Raw genomic sequence first — 19,322 nt, 5'->3', positions numbered from 1 at the left:
GTTTCGGACGTCTTGCACGTTTCAGTCACGTGACTGACGACCTTGCCGTAAATTAAAAAAAATAGTTCAAATGGCTCTGAGCACTATGGGACTTAACATTTGAGGTCATCAGTCCCCTAGAACTTAGAACTAATTAAACCTAACCAAGCTAAGGACATCACACACATCCATGCCCGAGGCAGGATTCGAACCTGCGACCGTAGCGCTCGCTCGGCTCCAGCCTAGAAACGCACGGCCACTCCGGCCGGCGTGGCGGTAAGAAAACGCCGTAATAGTCAATGCAGTCGGACTCTGAAACAAGTCGCTACGCGTAAGTAAACAAACGCGCGCTAGCGAGACGTAACAGGCGAGATGCAAGCAAGTCTTCAAAAAATGTCTCTGAGCACTACGGGACTTAACTTCTGAGGTCATCGGTCCCCTAGAACTTAGAACTACTTAAACCTAACTAACCTAAGGACATCACACACATCCACGCCTGAGGCAGGATTCGTACCTGCGACCGTAGCGGTCGCGCGGTTCCAGACTGTAGCGCCTTGAACAGCTCGGTCACTACGGACGGCCAAAAAAGCCAAATCTAGGCTGTCTGACGTAGTAATCCTAGTCGTTAATCTGCTGAGTGGATTTGATCCAGGATCAGAAAATTTCCCTGTTCTCTAAGTAGTACAGTAACACGCACGGCAATCCGGGCTAGTAATCTATCAATATTCTTTCTTGTAAAGCTTCGCAGGCCAGAGTTCTCCAGCCAAGAAGTATAGAGATCATTGTCGATTACTTAGCGAAAAGCTGGAGACAATATTAGTACTTTTTGAAGATGATAGAAGTATTATTTTTAACCGATGAGAGAAACATCCAAAGAGAAAACAGTAAATGACAGTTTTGTCCAGTTGTGAGCTAGTTTAGCAGAAATGGAATAGCTTTACACTTTTCCTGTGATCTTCTATGTCCCTGATCTCTGGCATGTTGTTCGATAAGCACTTGATTTTCCACTGATCGTTTCTTCCTGAGTTCAACAGTCCACGCCATTCCTGTCTTTTCTCTTGACCTCTCCTTTATTTCCCGTACTAATTTCGCCATTCTATTCACATTCAGACCGATCACATTCCAGAGAGGTCTTGCCGTATTCAATCTGGTCTTCCCTGGTACTGTCCTCATAATCTGCTACAATTCTTCTCGACGTCTTCACAACAGTCTTTCCCCTTCGCGGCCCAGTACTTTGCTCAGCGTTTTTCTCTTCTATTTGTTCTGCACCATATGTATCTAGTTTTATCGCGTCAACCTCACATTCTGCTGCGTTCCTCACAGTTGCCTTCTAGTGTTTCATCTTTACATCTGTCGATTTATTCAATTTATTGTATGTACAGGATCACAATTATTGAACTGTATGAAAAAAACGTAAATTAGTTACAAACTATGGACTGCACTCACTTTATTCAGCATGTAAACGTCAATACGATTCGGATCGCTATGGCTGTCATCGTTGGCGATGATCTGGTGCAGACGAACGGCGTAAGTCTGCACGATCCGGCGAAGTGTCGGAATATCGATGCTGTCGATGACCTCCTGAATATCTGTTTTCTTCACAGCTATGGTTTTTGGGTTATTACTGTACACCTTGTCTTTAATATAGCCTCACAAAAAGGAGTCACATGTGTTCAGATGCGGAGAATATGGTGGCCAATCTAGGATCATGCCAGTGGCCTCTGGGTACCTCAGAGCCAGAATGCGGTCCCCAAAGTGCTTCTCCAGGACGTCAAACACTCTCCTACTTCAATGGGGTCGAACTCGCTTCAATGGGGTCGAGCTCCGTCTTTCATGAACCGGATGTTGTCGAAATCTAGAATCTATGCATAAGCCGAGACACATGTTAGCTACACATGTTAGCTTCTTTTGGCTGCTCTTCCACAAAGCGAAGTTTCTGGGAAATCGGGTTATGGCGCTCGTCGTTTTCCCCTCGTAAACTGAAGTGGTGTGACATATTATGTCTATCGAGGTACTTTATGTGCTTTAACACATGTTCTTGGACGAAATGATAGCACATTTTCTTCTGAAATTCGTTCTCCATATTCGAAACTCTTTGCATTTATACCACCATATCTGCAGAACATGTATATATATAAATGTTTACCATTGTGTATTCACATGACGCGGTCCTTTTTCGTTTACTAATTGTGTGTCAGACGAATAAATTAAAAAAATGACAACATTATTTGAAATTCTTTTCGGTGAAATTCCTGTAATGTAACATGAGTCATAATCAACTGCAAGCGCCAGTTGGTTTAAAGGTGATCCATTAAGCGTGGTTTGTAGCGGAAGTACCGCCAAAGTGCGAAATCTCCACTATTGCTAACGATGCTTCTTTTCGGAGTGAGATTCGTACGAAAAATGGTGCTGTGGCATACGGCCGTCGATCGATGCTCGTGTTCCGAATATGTGTTCAGAATGGTTCTACTATCGGCATCACCCAAGGGAATGTCTCAAACATTCACGAAGAATAAAAATATGCATAAAATATAAGAGTTGCCATGCGAATGAAATACCAGAATATGAGACTAAGTGGAGATTTTCCTGTATGACCATTTCACAAGTGTACCGTGAATATCAGGAATCTGGCAAAACATCAAATCTCCGACATCACTTCGGCCGGAAAAAGTTCCTGCAAAAACTGGACTTTGACCGGAAAAAGGTCCTGAAAGAACGACGACTAAGGAGAATCGGTCACCGTGACAGAAGTACAAACGTTCCGCAAATTGCTGCAGATTTCAATACTGGGCCACTTACAAGTGTCAGGGTGCGAACCATTCAACGAAACATCATCGAGATGGGCTTTCGAAGCCAAAGACCCACTCATGTACCCTCATTGACTATATGACACAAAGCTTTACAACTTGCCTGGACCCTTCAACACTGGTCATGTTGCCTGCTCAGACGAGTCTCATTTCAATTGTATCGAGCGGATGAACGTGTACGGTATGGAGACAACCTTATGAATCCATGGACTCTGCATGTCAGCAGGGGATTGTTGAAGCTGGTGTAGGCTCTGTAATGGTGTGGGGCGTGTGCAGCTGGAGCTCTAGATACGACTCTGACACGTACATAAGCATCCTGTCTGATCACCTGCATCCATTTATTTCCGTTGTGATTTCCGACGGACTCGGGCAATTCCAGCAGGACAATGCGACACCCCACAGGTCCAGAATTCCTACCAGTAACATTCTTCTGAGTTGAAACACTTTCGCTGGCCACCCAACTCCCAGCATATCTCGGATGCCCCCTCGCGCTCTTACGGATTTATGGACAGCTCTAGCATTCATGTTGTTAATTCCCTCCAGCCGTACTTTGGACATTAGTCAAGTCCATGCCACGTCGTGCTGCGGCACTTTGCGTGCTAGGGGAGGGGGGTCGGGGGTGCCTTACACGATATTAGGTAGGTGTACCAGTTTCTTTGTCACTAATTGTGAAATCCAGGTGTAATTTTACAATTAATATAACGCCTTTGTATCCTATAACTTGACAAACGTTTGTGTAGTGACCTACTACGGTCGTGAGCTGATAAGTACAAGAATAAAAGGTCATACAAATAAGAGCAATAATCGGGCTTCGAACACGGAGCGCCAAAGTATGAAGCCACAACCCTAACCACTAGCCACCAGCCGGCAGGGGTGGCCGAGCGATTCTAGGCGCTACGGTCGCAGGTTCGAATCCTGCCTCGAGCATGGATGTGTGTAATGTCCTTACGTTAGTTAGGTTTAAGTAGTTCTAAGTTGTAGGGGACTGATGACTTCACTAGTTAAGTCCCATAGTGCTCAGAGCCATTTGAACCATTTGAACATCGTCTAGGAATATCGATCGGTAAAAGGCACGTAAAGTACTACGAAAATGCTATTTTCTCTAAAACTGACATGGTGAGACCGTGGCTGGGTACAATTAATGTAGGTTAAATCTTACAGAGAAGAAAACAGCAACCAGCCACTATTAATGCTGCTATTTATTTAGGTAAATAGCGCCGTTACCGGTTTCGAACTGGCAAGTTCATCATCAGACGGCTGTTCACATGATTTTAAAGACACACTCTACATTATAGTCAGTTTTCGATTTTTATTATTCCACTCTGGCGAAGTATTTTTGGTGTGTTGTTGCCCTACGGTAGAAAAACAATGTTAGAAGCGCCCTATGTGGAAATAAATGACATCCAAACGATGAAATACAGAGTAAACAACTGTGTGATGTTAAGTCGTTATGGTACCTACGTCGAAAATTCCGCGCGATTTTGTTGCGAAGTTGCAGGATTGTATTTTTCGCATATTCCTAAATATATCTAGGACTTACGTAACTTGTACATCACCATATTGTGCATAGCACCACACACACACACTCACAAGCGCACGCACCAGAAAGAATTTGTCACATGTGAGGGTATCACAGAGAATACAGATTTACAAACTCAAAAGTGTCAGAGACGTTCTCTCTCAGAGACATCACAATATACAGGTTGCTTTGATTTCACAGAATGACTGTTTTTAAAGAATGACATAACTTAATGAAAATTAAAACTCAAAGATAAACCTTACGTTATGAGCGTATAATATTACAAATGAAGTTGACAGATGTAGTCACCAGCTTGTGTGAATGCTTCTTATATGGTATTATGTGAATACTATGCTATATACAAGGAGCAAATAGAGGTGAGATAAATTGTATAATATAACAGTAACAATTGCATTAACATCTGTCTATGGTGCACTGAAATTTTGAATCAAGTATAGCAGCAGTAATTTTTTTCCAAAAAACGAGGTAGCATTACGACTACATTACAAGTATTTATATTACAAAGAATACCATATTCAGTGAGCATTAATTACAAATATATTGGGAAAATGTGATGGGTAGTTGTATGAATGTTACTTATATGGTATTGTGTAAATACAGTGCAACAAACAGGTGACAACATATTACACGAGATACATGAATAATGTGACAAAAGTAATGATATAAATGTAGTATGGCACACCACTGTTATTTTTAAAACAATTTTACAGTTGCAGTAATGTGCGAGTGAGCAGGCAGCTATATTGTTGTGTTTTACTTTATTTGGATTATTGACTGCATGTTGATGTTAAAAGGAGTACCGTTTATTTATGTTTTAGACTGGATAAAAGGCGAGTGAAGCTTTGTAGAAAGGATGCATTGGTTAGCTCTATCTGTTCATTAAGAATATGATGTGGTGATTTGCTTTTATGTGTATATATTTCTATTTCTTCAAGCAGATTCATGAGGTTACCTTTCTCAACATGATGCAATATTTTAATGTGGTCTTCGATGGTTTTTTTTTTTTTACGAAAATAACTCGAAAACTCTGACCGTCGTTTTTCCAGGAACGATGGAGTAGCTACGGAGAGGCCTACAACGCGTTCACTTACTCTTAATCGTCTACATCTACATGATTACTCTGTAATTCACATTTAAGTGCTTGGCAGAGGGTTCATCGAACCCCAATCATACTATCTTTTTTCCATTCCACTCCCGAACGGCGCGCGGGAAAATGAACACCTATGCCTTTCTGACCGAGCTCTGATTTCTCTTATTTTATTTTGATGATCATTTCTACCTATATAGGTTGGGCTTAACAAAATATTTTCGCATTCGGAATGGAAAGTTGGTGACTGAAATTTCATAAATAGATCTCACCGCGACGAAAAACGTCTTTGCTTTAATGACTTCCATCCCAACTCGCGTTATCATATCTGTCACATTCTCTCCTCTATTACAAAACGAGCTGCCCCTTTTTGCACCCTTTCGATGTCCTCCGTCAATCCCACCTGGTAAGGATCCCACACCGCGCAGCAATATTCTGACAGAGGACGAACGAGTGTAGTGTAAGCTGTCTCTTTAGTGGACTTGTTGCATCTTCTAAGTGACCTGCCAACGAAAAGCAACCTTTGGCTCGCCTTTCCCACAATATTATCTATGTGGTCTTTCCAAATGAAGTTTTTCGTAATTGTAACACCCAGGTACTTAGCTGAATTGACAGCCTTGAGAATTGTACTATTTATCGAGTAAGCGAATTCCAAGGGATTTCTTTTGGAACTCATGTGGATCACCTCACACGTTTCGTTAGTTAGCGTCAATTGCCACCTGCCACACCATACAGCAATATTTTCTAAATCGCTTTGCAACTGATACTGCTCTTCGTTTGACCTTACTAGACGGTAAATTACAGCATCATCTGCGAACAACCTAAGGCCGCAATTCGTAGTGAAACGTCCCCTTAGAACAATTATATAAGACTGGTCTATATGAAACGTCCCCTTAGAACAATTTATACACGACTGTGCTTAATCTGACACACAATATTTTTAGCGCAACGCAATCTGACTTTCAATAATCCCTACAAAAGAATGGCCCTGACTAACATTAACCTATACCTTTCACAAATCACTTACCTCACAAAAAATCTTCGTTACTCGAACTACTGCAATACAGCGAGCACCACTACTGCCAGCTAAATAAAAGATTCTAACTACGGAAGGCACTAACTACTGATAGGTATAGTTAGCAAATGAAAGATTTTAATAGAGAACAAACAGTGTATTTACCTTAATAGTCAAAATATATATGATAGTTCATGACATCCAGTCTTACAACTCCGCTATCTCTCTCCCCACGTCCACCACTGCTGGCGGCTCACCTCCAACTGCGCAACGCTACGCGCTGTTAGCATCCAGCTGCCGCTGCCCAACACTACAATGGCAGACAACAATGCAAACCAGCCACAGACTGCACACGGCACAGCCAGTGATTTTATCATACAGAGCGCTACGTGGTGTTGGCGTTACCAATAAAAATACTTAAACAGCCTACTTACAGTAGTAATAGATGGCAAATCATCGAGTGAAACTGAAGTGACATCAGGTGTTCCCCAGGGAAGCGTTCTGGGACCTCTGCTGTTCCTGATCTATATAAATGACCTGGGTGACAATCTGAGCGAAGTTCCTAGGAAATCTTGTGGTGGCCCTTGCCGTGTCCTCCTCGTTAGAATCAATATTCGTTCACAGATATTGCTCGTACTCCAGACTACTCTGTCCACGTAGTACAGAGACGGGTGCCGAGTCCATAGCGAGCAGCGGAGGTTGGGCTGATAGGGGAGTGACGTCACCCACAGCAAGTATCCCCGACTCCCGCATAGCGGCGCTGCGGTCCACGGTTTTGCGCTGCCAACAGCTCGCATTGGCCGAGAGTCCCTCTGTAGTCGCGGGGCTTCCCCGGCCGGCTTTGAGCCGCGGCCTACACAGGCATTCCTGAGGACGGGCGCCGCGGCATAAACCGCAGAGCGGCCGCGCCGGATTATGCGACGCCTGAGCGCCCTGCGCTCGCCACACTCCGTCTTTTGTGCGGACAGGACTACTTTTGCTCTCGCCGCTCATCGCACGCCCCACCACTGACGCTCACGTACGAAGTGTTTGTCGCGTATATCACCGGTGGAGATTTGCCTGTACGCAGCTGTATTTGTGGTCGTTGCACAACCTAAGCTCTGGAAAGAGACTACTGTGGGGTCGGAGAAAAATACGGAAACACAGCGAGAAATTATTCTAGGAGATTAAAACAGTGTGCCAGACTGGTACTCGAACTCGTGCCGTTTGCCTTTCACGGGTAAGTTCTTTGCCGGTAGAGAGAGCACTTGCCCACGAAAGACAAAGCTCTTGAGTTCGAGTCTCGGTCCGGCCCACATTTTTAGTCACTGTGGGACTTAACTTCTGAGGTCATCAGTCCCCTAGAACTTAGAACTACTTAAGCCTAACTAACCTAAGAACATCACACACGGTCGCACGGTTCCAAACTGTAGCGCCTAGAACCGCTCAGCCACTCCGGTCGGCTATTTTTAATCTCCCAGGATGTTTCATATCTGCGCACACTCCACTACGGCGGGAAAATTTCATTCTGTAAAAATCCCTCATCTTGTTGCTTAACCATGTCTGCACAATATCCTTCCTTCCAGGAGTGCTAATCCTGCAAGTTTCGAAGGGGAACTTCTGTCGAGGATGGAACATACGACATGAGGTAATGGCTGAAATATAGCTGTGAGGACGCGTCCTAGGTCGTGCTTGGGTAGTTCGGTCAGTAGAGCTCTTGCCTGCAAAAGTCAAAGATCCGGGCACACAGTATCAATCTGCCGCAGAGTTAGAGATTTTGGACCGTGGGAAACGCATTCTTGAACACAAAGGCAGACGCTGGACAAGCCTGCATGTGCGCGCTGTTGTATTTGACCGCGAACGGCATCTTGGCAACGCTCTGAAAATATTAGAAGTATCGGTGAAGGTCAGAACAGTGTCCTGCGTAATGGTGAATTCTAAGTGAATTCGAATGTGACCATGTCGTTGATGTCGAAGTGTCTGGTGTTTCAAGAGGCACCGTGTCGAAGGTTTATACCATTTATAGAGAAAGAGCAAAAAAATCATCCAAGTCAAAACTCGGATACAATTTTGAGTCACTTAGCTGCATTTTCCATAGATCATTTGAGCGATTACTTTATGGAAACGAGTTGCAAATAGTTTACACGATATGTAAATTACTGGATTAGCGTTAATATTAATGAACACAGTATTATTTTTACTCATGCAAATTGCTATAACTACTGTAATTATTTTTGAACAGTTCTTTTATCGAAATGATTTCGAACGAGTCAGTTTATAAGATACGTGTACATGATTAGCGTTAACAATAACGAACATATTATTTTTTCTTCTGGTAAACCTTCCGGGAAGGTCGTGGTCCATGAAACTCCTCAGCTCCTAACGTTTCGTCCAGAGCTGCGCTGGACATCTTCAGAGGAGTGTTTCTCCTCCGGTGAGTCTTGCCGACTGACGGGTCGCACGTCTGAGAGCGACTTATATATCTTAGAAAGTGGGCGTGGCCAGAGTTACACGTGATATGCAGAGATAATCTTTGTCAGAGATAAAACTTAACTATCGATCGTAATCTCGTCACAGATAAAACTGTCTAGCAATTCTGTAGTGCTACTGTCCAAATATCACTAAGTTTCATGGTCTCTTCTTTCCGATTAAAATTATCCCTATGTTTATCAATTTCAATTGATTCTCTACAAAGCCGTGGGTCATAGTTCGTGGTCGTAGATAAAATTTTTGTTTCGGAAAACTTCACTTGATGATTTCCTGACTGAAAAGCGTGTTCTGCTACAGCCGATTTGTCTGTTTTCCCTAATCGGCAAAGACTTCTGTGTTCTCTTAACCGTGTATTTACGCTTCTCTTCGTTGTTCCAATATAAACTTTACCACATGTACACAGAATTTTATATACGCTACCAAGTGGCTTAAGAATCATGAAAGAAGGTTGTGTAAGTGGAAGAGACCTGGAGACACCGGAAGGTTTCAAATTGTTTATGTAATGGTAAGACAGAGATTTAGGAACCAGGTTTTAAATCGTAAGGCATTTCCAGAGCAGATGTGGGCTCTGACAACAGTTTACTGGTTTTCAACTGTAGATTAAAACTGAAAGAACTGCAAAAAAGAGAGAAATTTAAGAAGATGGGGCCTAGATATATTGAAAAAAACAGAGATTGTAGAGGGTTTCAGAGTTAGCATTAAGGAACAATTTACAAGAACATGCGAATGGAATACAGTAGAAGAAGAATGGGTAGCTTTGACAGATGAAATAGTGAAGACAGCTGAGGATCAAGTAGATAAAAACAGGAGGGCTGCTTGAGATCCTTGGGTAACGCAAGAGATATTGAATTTAATCGACGAAAGGAGAAAATATAAAAATGCAGTAAATGAAACAGGTGAAACGGAATACAAAAGTCTAAAAAACGAGATCGTTAGGTAGTGCAAAGTGGCTCAACAGGTATGGCTAGAGGACAAATGCAAGGGTGTAAAAGCATATATATTTAGGGATATGACAGATGCTGCCTACAGGAAAATTAAAGAGACCTTTGGAAAAAAAAGGGAACCACCTGTATGAATATCAAGAACTCTTGGAAAACCAATCGTAAGCAAAGAAGGGAAAGCAGAAAGGTGGAAGGAGTATATAGAAGGTCTATGCAAGAGAGATTGTACTAGAGGGCCGTATTATGGAAAGGAAGAGGACGTAGAAGAAGATAAGAAGGGTGATACTGCGTGAAGAATTTGACAAAGCACGAAGACATAAGTCGAAACTAGGCTCTGAGAATAGGCAAAATTCCGTTAGAACTACTGATAGCCTTGGAAGAGCCAGCAACGACACACCTTTAACATCTGGTGAGCAAATGTATGAGAGAGGCGAAATACCAGCTAACTACAAGAAGAAGTAATCCAAACTCCACAGAAAAATGGTGACGGTAGGTGTGAACATAACCGAACTATCAGTTTAATAAGTCATGGCTGCAAAATACAAGCACGAAACTTTTACGGAAGAATGAAAAAATTGGTAGAAGGTGACCTTGGGGAATATCAGTTTGGATTCCGGAGAAACGATTGAGTAGGCGAGGCAATACTGACCCTACGACTTCTCATAGACGATAGATTAAGCAAACAGAAAGCTAAGTTTGTAGCATTTGTATAGAGAGAGCTTTTGACAATGTTGACTAGAATACTCTCTTTCACAATCTGAAGGTGGCAGAGGCAAAATACAAGCAGCGAAAGGCTATTTAAAGTTTTTACAGGAACCAGATGGAAGTTACGAGACTCGAGGGGCACGAAAGGGAAGCAGTGGTTGAGAAGAGTGCGAGACTTGGTTGTAGCCTATCCCCAATGTTATTCCATCTGTAGATGGAGCAAGCAGTAAAGGAAATAAAAGAAAAAATCGGAGTAGGAATTAAAATGCAGGGAGAAGAAATAAAACTTTGAAATTTGCAGATGACATTTTAATTCCGTCAGACAAAGTAGAGGAGCTGGAAGAGCAGTTGAACAGAATGGACAGTATCTTAAAAGGAGGATAGAAGATGGTCATCAAGAAAAGCAAGCCGAGCATAATGCAAAGTAGTCGAATTAAATCAGGTGATGTTGAGGGAACTAGATTAGGAAATAAGACACTTAAAGTTGTAAATGAACTTTGCTATTTAGGAAGCAAAATAACTGATGACAGTCGAAGTAGGGAGGATGTAAAATCTAGATTCGCAATGTCAAGGAAATCATTTCTGAAGAAGAGAGATTTTTTAACATCCAGTATAGATTTAAATGTCATGAAGTCCTATCTGAAAGTATTTGTATAGAGTGCAGCCATTCTAGACAAGAAGAGAATAGAAACTTTTGAAATACGGTGTTACAGAATATTGCTGAAGATTACATGGATAGGTCACATACCTAGTGAAGAGGCACTGATAAAATTGGGGAAAAGAGAAATTTGTGGTATAACCTGACTAAAAGAAGGGATCGATTGGTGGGACACATTCTGAGGGATCAAGGGATCACCAACGTAGTACTGGAGGGAAGTGTGGGGGCTACAAATCGTAGACGTAGACCCAGAGATGAATACAGTAAGCAGGTTCAGAGGAACGTAGGTTGGAGAAGTAACTCGGAGATGAAGAGGCTTGCATAGGATAGAGCAGCATGGAGAACTGCGTCAAACCAGTCTTTGGACCGAAGACCGCAACAGCAACACAACAACAACACCACTCTCATGTTCAGAAAAACCTGAACAGCTTGGATAAGACGTTCAAATTCCCAGGACACGTTCTGGAGAAATGGTTAGCATTGCCTTGTCCTCAAAGTCAACATCGATACCATGGCGCAACCGCACCTACCAGTAATATGTGTCTGCGGCTCTCGTTGGCGCTATAAACCGAAGGTAATGGATTAGACGTGCAGTGTGCCTCGCAGACATAAGTGCGAACTGTTTATCCAATCAGTGACTTTGAAAGATAGCGTATTATTGATATGAGAGAATGCGGTACATCCATCTGGATAATTGCTGCTCGTGTGGGACGACATGTTGCGGAAGCACAACGGGTGTGTGCAGAATGGTTCACTAAAGTCCGTAGAAGACGCCGAGATTGGTCCGGTCGCAGATCCCCCTCCCCAGAAGATCGACACCTCATCCCATTCGGACGAATCGAAGTTCTGTCTGTTTCAAAATGTTGGCGCATTTTGGTCCGCTGCAGACAGGGGGAGCGATATCACTGCATTTGTACAAGACATAAAGCATCAACGTAAGGCCTTATGCTGTCGGGTGCTGTTGGGTAGAACAACGAATCATAGTTGCTGCGTATCCGGAGTACTGTGACGAGTGTGTCACGCATGAATGACATCCTGCGACCTCCAGCCATATCCTTTCTGCACTACATCCCAGACGTCATTTTTCAGCAAGACAATTCATGACCACACGTTGCTGAATGAACTAGAGCCTTCTTGGTGTCATAGGATGGCAATATTTTGCCCTGGCACGCTAGATCCCCAGACTTGTCGCCAATCGAAAGTGTGTGGGATATGGTGAAGCGCAGGGACAGATGTGGATTCTGATCACAATTTGTTGTTTATGAACAGCAAATTAAAACTGAAGAAACTGCGAAAACGGAGAGTTTAAGGTGATGGGACCTGGATAAACTAAAAAACAGAGGCTGTAGAGAGTTTCAGGGAGAGCATTAGAAAACGATGGACAAGAACGGGGGAAGGAAATAGAGTACAAGAAGAATGGGTAACTTTGAGAGATGCAATAGTGAAAGCAGCAGAAGATCAAGTAGGTAAAAAGACGATGGCTAGTAGAAATCCTTAGGTAATAGAAGAAATATTCAATTTAATTGATGAAAGGACAAAATATAAAAATGCAGTAAATCAATTAGGCAAAAAGGAATACAGACGTCTCAAAAATTAGATCGACAGAAAGTGCAGAATGGCTAAGCAGGGATGGCTAGAGGAAAAGTGTAAGAATGTAGAGGCACATATAACTAGAGGTAAGGTAGACACTGCCTACAGGAAAATTAAAGAGGCTTTTGGAGAAAAGAGGACCACTTGTATGAATATCAAGAGCTCAGATAGAAAACCAGTTCTAAGCAAAGAAAGGTGGAAGGAGTATATAGTGAGTCTATACAAGGGCGATGTACTTGAGGACAAGATTATGGAAACGAAAGAGGACGTAGATGAAATGAGAACATGATAGTGCGTGAAGAGTTTGACAGAGCATTGAAAGACATAAGTCGAAACAAGGTCCCGGGAGTAGAAAATATTCCATTAGAGCTACTGATAGCCTTGGGAGAGCCAGTCCTGACAAAACTCTACCATCTGCTGAGCAAGATGTATGACACCGGCGAAATACCCTCACACTTCAAGAAGAATATAATAATTCCAATCCCAAAGAAAGCAGGTGTTGACAGATGTGAAAATCACCCAACTATCAGTTTAGTAAGTTACGACTGCAAAATACTAACACGAATTCTTTACAGAAGAATGGAAAAACTGGTAGAAGCCGACCTCGGGGAAGATCAGTTTGGATTCCGTAGAAATGTTGGAACACGTCAGGCAATACCGACCCTACGACTTATCTTAGAAGCTAGAGTAAGGAAAGGCAAACCTACATTTGTAGCATTTGTAGACTTAGAGAAAGCTTTTGACAATGTTGACTGGAATACACTCTTTCAAACTCTGAAGGCGGCAGGGGTCAAATACAGGGAGCGAAAGGCTATTTATTATTTGTACAGAAACCAAATGGCAAAGAGTCGAGGTGCACGAAAGGAAAGCAGTGGTTGAAAGGAGAGTGAGACAGGGTTGTAGCCTATTCCCGTTGTTATTCAATCTGTATATTGAGCAAGCAGTAATGGAAACAAAAGAAACATTTGGAGTAGGCATTAAAAGCCAGGAAGAAGGAATTAAACTTTGACGTTTGCCGGTGACATTTTAATTCTGTCAGAGAAAGCAGAGCAGTTGAACAGAATGGACTGAATCTTGAAAGGAGGTAAGATGGATATAAAGAAAAGCAACCCAAAGATAATGGAATGTAGTCGAATTAAATCAGGTGATGCTGAGGGAACTAGATTAGGAAATAAGACACTTAAAGTAGTAAATGAACTTTGTTATTTGGAAAGCAAAATAACTGATGATGGTCGAAATAGGGACGATGTAAAATCCAGATTGGCAATGTCAAGGAAATCATTTCTGAAGAAGAGAGATTTTTTAACATCCACTATAGATTTAAATGTCATGAAGTCCTATTTGAAAGTATTTGTATGGAGTGTAGCCATCCTAGACAAGAAGAAAATTCCCGGGTTCGATTCCTGCCGAGGTCAGGGATTTTCTCTGCCTCGTGATGGCTGGGTGTTGTGTGATGTCCTTAGGTTAGTTAGGTTTAAGCAGTTCTAAGTTCTAGGGGACTGATGACCATAGATGTTAAGTCCCATAGTGCTCAGAGCCATTTGAACCAAGAACAGAATAGAAACTTTTGAAATGTGGTGTTACAGAAGAGTGCTGAAGATTAGATGGGTAGATCACTTAACTAGTGAAGAGGCACTGATTGGAAATGGAGAGAAGCGATATTTGTGGTACAACCTAACTAAAAGAAGGGTTGGTTGGTAGGACACATACCGAGGCATCAAGGGATCACCAACTTACTAATGGAGGGCAGTGCGCGGGGTACAAAACGTGTAGGGAGACCAAGAGATGAATACAGTAAGCAGGTGCAGAGGAATGTGGGTTGGAGAAGTTACTCAGAGATGAAGAGGCTTGCCCAAAATACAGTCGCATGGAGAACTGCATCAAACGAGTCTTTGACTGAAAACTGCAACAACAACACCACTCTCATGTTGAGAAAAATCGGAACAGCTTGGAAGACTACAGATAGGACATTCATATTCACAGGACTAGTATGTTCTGGAGAAATGATTAGCAATTGAAGCATATCGCCCCGCGGGTTCACCGATACCACGGCGCAACCCCACCTACCAGTAATATGTGCCTGTGGCTCTCGTTGTCTCTATAAACCGAAGGAATGGATCAGACGTGCAGCATGCCTCGCATCCATAGGTGCGAACTCTGTCGCCAAATCAGTGAGTTTGACAGCGTATTATTGATAAGAGAGAATGCGATACATCCATCTGGAAAATTGGGCCTCGTGTGGGACGAAGTGTTTCTGGAGAGAAACAGGTGTGTGCAGAATGGTTCACGGAAGGACGAGATGAGTCCAGTCGCAGATTCCCCCCCCCCCCCCCCCCTCCCTCTCCCAGAAGATCGACACCTCATCCCAATGGCACTGCAGGGCAGATCGGCTTCCTCCTTGGCTCGGGCGTAACAGTGGAACACATAGTTCACTGTTTATCACGGCACACGTTAAGTGTGCGTCGTTCACTTCTCCTCCTACCTTTGACGAATGTGCATAAAATGCTATAACGACATCACTGGGGACAGGAGTGACATCAGGTAGTTTTTTCGGACGAATCGAGGTTCTGTTTGTTTTTGTTCGCTGCAGACAGGGGGAGCGGTATCGCAGTGACTGCATTTGTTCAAATTCAAATGGCTCTAAGAACTATGGGACTTAACATCTGAGGTCATCGCGTAGAGTTAGTACTACTTAAACCTAACTAGCCTAAAGACATCACACACATGCATACCCGAGGCAGGATTCGAACCTGCGACCGTAGCAGCAGCGCGGTTCCGGACTGAAGCGCTTACAACCGCTCGGCCACAGCGGCCAGCGACGCATTTGTAAAGGACATGCAGCGCCAATGTAAGGCGTTATGATGTACGGTGCTGTTGGGTAAAACCACAAATCAGAGTTGCTGCGTGTCCAGGGTACTGTGACGAGCAAAACCCGCCTGAATGACATCCTGCGACCTGCAGCAGTATCCTTTCTGCACTAAACCCAAGAAGCCACTTTTCAGCAAGACAATGCACGAACAAATGCCTTCTTGGTGTCACAGGGTGTGAATCTTTTGCCATGGCCGGCAGATCACCAGACTTGTCGCCAGTCGAAAATTTGTGGGATACGATGAAACGACGCGTGCAGCGCTGTGACCCAATGTCAGCCGTCACAGATGAACTTTGGAACAAGGTGAAGGCAGCATGGATAGCTATACCAAAGGACGCCAGTCGCGCTTCGTAAGAGTCGATATCGTCACGCATGGAGCAAGTTATCAGGGCCCATGGTGGTCTCGGTGCCTGTTAAGCGGCGATAAACACGCTGAACTGAGGTGACTGAAATGCTAATCGTTCCTGCAGAACATACTAATGTGCACTCCAGTGGATATGAACGTACTATCTCTAGTCATTCAATTCTATCTGTAGTCACTCAAGATATTCTGCCTATTCTGAACACGAGTGTATTATTCTCCTTCACTGTTTACAACGGTTCGCCAACGCTTGGGTTACTTTCGGATTTCGCGTCTGTAGAAATCACACAGGACGCAGGAAGGCGCGCCGATCTCCCGTCTCACGGCGTCGCAGCTCTCACCGGCCAGCCCGATGTCATGATTCCGCTCCTGTTGCTCTCTTGTGAACCGCGAAGCCACTACCCCTTTCTGTACGGCGCTGTCCACTGGACTCACGTGGGGACTTCACATGCGCCGACGCTCATGGCGGACAAGCCATCTCGTCTCTCAGTGAGCGACCGACCAACCGACCGATCCAACCGCCAATGACCGTGGCCCGAGGAACTCGAGCAGACTGACGGCCTAACGCGCAGACTCAGATGCAGGAACTCAGCCCCGACCGGGCGACCACTAGCTGAGTTCCGTTACTGGCGGAGTGGCAAGACTCTCATTTTCTGGCTTAAAGTTTGATCCAAACGACAGACATACTCGCACTCCGACGACAGACAGACACCGACTGCCCCACACTGAGCCGACTGACCAACTGACTAGACTCAGACTGGTAGACTCACCGACTGCGAAGCTCATAGCGCCCCTTAAATGCACGTGAACAGGCAACTTTTGATAAATTCTAATTCCTGTCTCTCAAGCCCAACCCTATTGGGAGAGCTGGACAATTTTAGTTTTAGCGAATCAAAGTCTACGAAGTAAATAAGTGTTTTTTATTTATCCCTAACCATTTTCCACGCAAAATGAGTACATGGATTTTCTTGAATTACAGCGCCAACTACTAAGAATCAAAACAAATGTTTATGACAAAATGAACGTAGTTTTTTATGTAGAATCTGAGTCTGCAATAAAAAATGGGGGTTCCCATTGGAAGTTTTAAAGTTGTCTCCCGCCCCACCCCCAGTGGGTCCCCCTCGAAAATAATCAACTTCGGATTATACACATTTTTTCGTGTGAAGTTTATTTTTGGGGTTATTCTGGTTTGTCAAAAAATTCACACCCTGTGGTTTGGGGTAGCTCTTACCATTCTCAAAGGTTATTTTTGGCTCAGAAACTAACGATATCAGCTTGTACCCAAGAATTAGCAGCTTCGTTAATACTAGGCAGAAATCCAGTCTGCATTTGGATCGCAGTTCCTTGACTTTTGTACAGTAAGGTGTGCAGTATACTGCTGCATCAGTTTTCAGTGAGCCACCACAAGAATTCAAAGATCTTAGCAGTATTCCACGCGCTTTCAAATCGAAACTGAAGAGTTTCCTCACGGGTCACTCTTTTGTCGAGGACTTCCTTCAAAAATTAAGCTGATTCCTGTGTTATATTGAAGAGTGCGTTTACAAAAACGTATGACTTTTTTGGGTTCATAAAGATTTTATTTGTTATGATGTAATTTCACTTACCAACATGTTCCATGACATTGGAGATTTGCTTCTGAATTTGGCCCTACGGAACTAGACGTGTAAAATAAAAAAAAAATGTTCTGATGAGTTGGGTGAACAGAGTATCAACAAAAATTTTCTAATCACTAACTGAGATTAGTATCCAAATCTCCTTTCGTGGGATGCCAAAGTTAGGAAACTTGGGTGAATGAGGAGGAAACGTTATGGGTCGAAGCATCCGTTGGTCTGAAACGCTGTTGATACGCGTTCATCAGATTCCATCGACTCTTCCCAGTAGCTGTGTCTGACGACTAAATAATTCGCTCTCCCCTGTAGCTCGCTCTTTAACGCGCTCCCCCTGTTGCTCTGTTATACGGTCGCTCCGTCCACATTATAAATTTAATAATTCGCTCCAATTTCCTGCGTAATATCATATCGGCCAGCGGATATTACATCGTAATTAAGTAATTTCTCAAATCGGAATCGCGCGAGAGTGGTTGTCGGCGAGTACACGGCGGTGTATGATGGGACCGTGGGGGACCCAGTCTGCATGGATACTCGGGGAATCCCCGACGACATTTACGTATGTGTATGGGTTTTTATTTGTAAGATCAATCTAACCACCAACCCTTGCACCATTACGTGCTCTCTATTAACAGAAGATAAGAACCAACACATAACAGAGTATTATATCTTAAAAAAAATGTATACTATTCATTTAGAGGAAACACTCTCCTTGTCAATTTGTTTGTCCTTTGATTTATCGTGATATGTTACTGATTTTTAGTAAAGTTAGTTTTTACGTATAGCTGTAAAAAAAATACAAAACGGTTATAATAAGCTAAATAATGAATTTCGTAGGTTGCGAATTACGTATTATATCTGGTTTTATCGAGCGCCAGGCTCCCTACAAATTACTTTAAACGCAATAGCATAGTATTACTCAGCTCCAGTTCACTATCACAGAAAATAGACAAGTTTTAATAAAATTATTTCACTGGATTCCTTCAATTAATCTCACTGAATATTTTTACATAATTTCTTCCGCTCCGGCTATCAGACATTGTGCTGTGAAAAAATATGTACCGCGTAATGGAGGCTAATTGTTAACAGTCAGAGATCACTGTTACTCGCTCCGCAGCAGCTGGAAACAGGCTGAATAATTTTCATTGAATATTCTTTTCATAAGATAAGTGTGGCGTAGGTTCTTGAAGTAACATACGGAGATCACTTTATACTAATGTATTCGTACTAGGACACAGTTTACACCATTAAATATTTGCAATTACGTTACGACAGAAACAAATGCTAACGCAGCACAATAGCTTTCGTACCTTATTACAGCTAACACCAGAACGAACAGAACAAAACAGGCTAGACAGAAGAATGAGCATTGCATTGTATTTTATACTGTTACAAAGATAATATTTCTTTTAAATACTTACACATTATAATCTCATACAATAAAAGTAATGTCTTTTCTGCATCTATCGATCTATAATGTATATTTTGACAGTTAGTGTTATTACCTTTCGCAGATAAATCGATGTTTACAATTCATTTTGAGTCACATACAGTCATTTTTATTTATGTTTCATCTCGATAATGGTGAATATTGCAAAAGGGACACCACAAGAGGCCGTAGACTGCATGTACTAGTCGGAGATGAAGAGGTTGGCCCAAGAGAGGAATTCGTGGTGGACAGCATCAGGCCTCTC

This window comes from Schistocerca gregaria, chromosome 9, assembly GCF_023897955.1.
Source record: "Schistocerca gregaria isolate iqSchGreg1 chromosome 9, iqSchGreg1.2, whole genome shotgun sequence".
NCBI classification, from domain to species: Eukaryota; Metazoa; Arthropoda; class Insecta; order Orthoptera; family Acrididae; genus Schistocerca; species Schistocerca gregaria.
This window is presented reverse-complemented; position numbering follows the sequence as displayed.